Consider the following 5,172-nt stretch of genomic DNA (forward strand, 5'->3'; position numbering starts at 1 on the left):
CCCCCCCCCCTTCGTTTACGCACATATAAACGTAAATATGCATTGCATGCGCCAGCGCACGAAAATGACAATTGCGCTACACATGTTATGTATCGTCGCGAACGTCGCAGTGAGAGCAATCATTTTAGGGCCATCAATCACTGATAACACTAAACTGATGAGCGGTAAAAGCTTTTAATGCGTCGCCTATGTCCAATTTTGGGTAATGTCATTTTTTTGAGGTTTCGCGCGCATGCGCAACTTTAAGGCTTGACATGTTTGGTGTCTCTTTACCCGACGTGACCCCGTCTTTTATATTTTACCAAAATAATAATAAATGTTTTAGAATTTACTGTTTTGTTTTTTTGTAAATCTGTAGTTTTTCCTTAATATATTAAAAAATAAAAACCCCAGTGGTGATTAAATAAAGCTCTATGTGTCCCCAAAAAAGGGTATAAAATTCATTTCAGTACAGCGCTGCATGACGGAATAAATGTCAGTCAAAGTACCGCAGCGCTGAATACTGAAAAATGGCCTGGATGGGAAGGGGGTTTAACACCCCGGATGTCAACTGGTTAAATTAAGCAATATGAGGGCTGAACATTGCCTCCCTGTTTTGTCAAAGCTAGGTGCAACTCACAGGTTGACAACCATGTGTTTTCCAGTTGGCACAGGAGACAGGACCAGTCATGTGCCTTGGGGAGTACAGAAAACAAAGGATACAGCCATGTTTTACAACTGCGCCCTGCAGATGCAGATTGCCATGTTACCTGTTGCTCTGAAGTACTCCCCAGCAGCCCTGTGAGACCTCATCTATAAAGGAGGAATTTTTGACCATATAGTGTCACAATTCCCCATGTGTTTGCATATTGTCACAATAGTTTTAGTTTGCTGCCTTAATATAGTCACAGTTGCCCATTTGTTGCCCGGATGTTATCACGTTTGCTCATTCAGTGTGAGGAATGCCTGTTTGCATATTGTCACATTTGCCAGTTTGTTGCACAAATATAGTTATGACTGCCTATTTATTGACCAATACAGTCACATTTGCCTATTTGTAGCCTGCAATATGTCCGGTTTGTGCATTATTTACCTTCATATTGTAACAGTTGTAGCGATCAACTGACAAATAAAGCAGAAACTCATCCAATAAAATATTAATTTATCAGATGAAAATTCATCAAATAAAATAAAAAAATCCATCAGTTGGAACTGCATCTTCTAAAAGTACATGATATAAAGAAGCAGTGATCTCATGTGATTTACATTTGATAATCTTATTTTATATAATTTTATACATCCTGTATGTTGTGTATAACATAGCCACTGAATAGGGGCAGGGCCCTCCTTACCATCTTGTCTTGAATTGCATTGTGATTGAAATGTCTTCCTTATATTGTAAAGCACTGCACAAACAGTTGGCGCTATATCAATCCTGTATAATAATAATAAATAACTATGGGGTCTATTCACGAAGATGCCGAGGGCAGCCGAGTGAATGACCGATCTGAAGTGAAGTGAGCCGAACGTACATCGGCTTGCTTCGAGTGGCTTCAGGTCGGCCGAACATGCTCAGCATGTTCTGCCGACCCGAAGTGCAGACCGCCAGGGAGAGTCAGCTGTTTGGAGATCAGTGCCCCTGGTTAGCAGGTAACCAGGGACGGTGATCTCTCTGAAAGTGGCCGGAGCCAGCCGTGAGATCACAGGTAGAAAGATCATTTCTACTTGATCTAAAATCTTTTATTGTATGCATTTAATTTCATCAGTATATGACACATTAATGTCCTGAGGAAGTGGCCATTTGGAAGCCAAGAGATGCATTTATGGTGTTTTATCTGACCAATAAAATCCTTCTAAAAGCAGCTTTCTTTTAGAGCATCTTCCTTCTGTGTGGTTGCCTCTGCTGACCTTTACCTTTCAGCTCATCATTACAACATATTCATAAGCCAAAGGTGAATAGCCATAACAAACATATTCATCTGGAACAAAATATCCAGCATTGAGAGCAACTTCCCTCTATGACGTTCTGTTTAGAGACAGCTACATACTCCACAGACTTCTCACCTGGTTGCTTGACCAGAGCAGGTATATTGCAACCATACAATTGTGAGTTATACAATACTTCTTACTTATTACACATGTTTATTTTTATTTTTTTTATTTTTGAAGCCGGTGGATGTGCATCAAAACAAACTTCCCCCTGTGAACAAAAAAAGTGAACCGTGAAATCACAGCACACAAAAACGTGCACAAGGGTGCAAGGTCCTTCCAAAGAAGGGACCTACTTTCCCGACCCCCGGGGTGCAAGGCTCCTGACAGGGGTTGAGACTGTTGGCCCACCAACCCAAAGGCCGGTGGACCCATTTCCTTCGGGGACCTGCCGGAGCGGGTCCCTCACAGTACTAGGCAGGGGGGATCTCCCGAAGAGAAACCCCCCTCCTGGGTGGGAGGAGATTACATATGTTTATTAACCCAAACAAGTTTCCTTCTTTTTCTATACTCCCGTTGGTAGGAAGTTACTGTTATATTGTAAAAGTTAACTATTTGTTGTCTGTGTATTGTATACAATTGACCATTTGGGGCCCGTGTTGACAGGAGAACCATTTTCTAACTTCATATTTGAACTTACAACTCTTTAGAGAATTGTATTACTTTAGTTCCCTGTAGGGCTGTCATTATCAAAGCTTGCTGCTATTATGCTTTGCCATGGTGCAACACTTGCACTGCTATTCAATGGATTTTTTTTATTGTCAATTATATCTTATTTAGCACGCTATTATTATCCCCCTGTTTTACTGCACCACACTACATGTGCCACTATTAAAACCTTAATTTCTTTTTATTCAGCACACAGATACTTTCTACTCCTCTCACTTTGGCACATGGTGGCACAGGGTAAGTAAACCCTCAGCATACCCATACTTTAATCTCTTATACCACACAGGTGCGAGAGAGCCTAGTTTCCTACTGCAATGGGCTGCTGTTTGGAGTGAGGAACATATATTTTATTAGGGCTTTCTTTTAACTTGCTGACCTGATCCTGGTGGGTTTTCAGGCAGTAGCAAGGGTTGCACACTCAAAGGTCCTCTAAAAATAGTGATACAAAACCATGATCTTGATATGTTGGGCTGATATCTCTGGGAAGAAACAAAGTATTTTTGCCCACTCCAGGTTGGATCTATATTCAAGTGGACTAGTTCACTCATCTGTCCACCTTCACATAATCAGTACTTTATTTTAATACGTTTAAACAATAAATACATATATTTCTTAGCAGAAAATAATGAGAATATATTGATATCAGAAACATTCTTAACTCATCTGGTCTAACAAGTAATATTGCTTCAGCTAGAAAACTGATGTAGTTTTGGCTATAAATCTATTTTCCATACTGTTTCATATGTTGCCGTCTTTTCATCCAGTTGGTGGAGATACTCCTAATGGCGAGGGCATTAGTTGTCATTTTTATTGTACTATACATCATATTTATTGGACAAAGCGGCATCTGTACCTGACCTTGAATTATCTTGGCTTTTTCCTAACTGTCTTTCTACAAAGTAAGAGAGTAACGTATTATCGAAATAATACTTTTACAAAATATGCCCTGAATCCATCTAATTAAAATCTAAACAGATATTGCATAAATATGCAGGAAATAAAATGAACGTTCTTGTAGAAAATAATTATATTTACTCGGTTATATAAGTTGCAGATAACAAAGGACATCTTGTGTGTCTTCCATAGTTGTCAAAATGTTTATTTAAGATGAAAATCTTCATTGATCGCAATAGGAATTTTATCAGACGTAGACTGAAAAAGGCCGCTCAATATGTGTCACCAGCATAAAACAAGGAGAAAAATCACTTTCAAATTTAAATGTCTTAAGTGTTCAACACACTTAATACTTGACTCCCTTATTTCTTTTTTGTGTGTGATATGCTTTATTCATCAAAATGTGTACAGTACATTTTTAACATTCTGAATAATTATTAACTGTCATAACAAAGGTGATCAAACAATGTTATTTACTATTTTGCATAAGTCTAACTTTTATTAATTTTAACACGCAAATAATTATATTAAGCATTGAATATTTATAAAAATGTAGATATAAAGAAATAGAGAAAAAATACATTCGCTGATAAAAAAGGGTATTAAATGTTAAAAAGTATGGCAAAAGTAAATGAATAAAACCAGTTATTATGAAATAAATTATATGATTATCAAAATAAAAATAATTTGTTTAAGTGGTTTAATAGAACTTAGTAGCTATATAAAATATCAATATATAATGATTTGACTGTACTAAATGGTCAAAAGCTAATATGTGAATGCTAATAAGTAGCTTGAGTTCATTGCCTTTCCATCATATTTTGATATCATATAACGAATCAGAAAAACTTTGCACCAGAAATCTTAAAATAAGAACAGCTACAAGGCACTAAACCACTTATAAATAAGTAAAACTAAATATAAAACCACAATGTGCTGAGCTACAAAATCATGGGTTTGCATAAACCTCCTTAATATGTCTAACACACACTTAAATATAATATATCAAGAAAATGTGCAAATTCAGAAATCATGTGAATAAAATAATCACATATGAAACATCAATTCTTCAATGTTAGAAACCAATACAACACAGTGTGCATGTGTATCAAACCACTGAGGGGTAATAGCACTCCTTCTGTGTGAACAGTGTACTAAACAGTACACATGTGCACAACAAAAAAATTTGTTTCCAGATGAAACAAATGGAAACGAAAACGTTTTCATTCGTTTTATCAAAGGAACTTAATTTTAATGTTGTTTCGGATTCGGAGGCAACGAGCCTCCAAATCTGAAACCACACACTGAAACCGCAGAACGAGCTGCAGTCATATCTGCCGCCATTGTGTTCTGTGCATGCGTGCCGCCATTTTGGAGTAGATCTTGGTTTACACCACGATGGCGGCACCTGCATGCGCCGATATGGCCACCGCTCATTCAGCTCATCTACTGCCAACTTTAATATTTGCAAATATAAAATTAATGGGCTGGCTAAGACCACCAAAGCCAACAAATAAAAAGATGGAATAATAAAAAAACATCCAGAAGGACCATAAGATTCGACAAGGATAAATATCTTACCCATAGTACAGTATAAATATTTCCTATAAAGAGCATGCCTCAAAATAAATAAAAATCATA

Source organism: Nanorana parkeri, unplaced genomic scaffold (genome assembly GCF_000935625.1).
Source record: "Nanorana parkeri isolate BGI_ZX_2015 unplaced genomic scaffold, ASM93562v1 scaffold360, whole genome shotgun sequence".
In the NCBI taxonomy this organism is placed as follows: Eukaryota; Metazoa; Chordata; class Amphibia; order Anura; family Dicroglossidae; genus Nanorana; species Nanorana parkeri.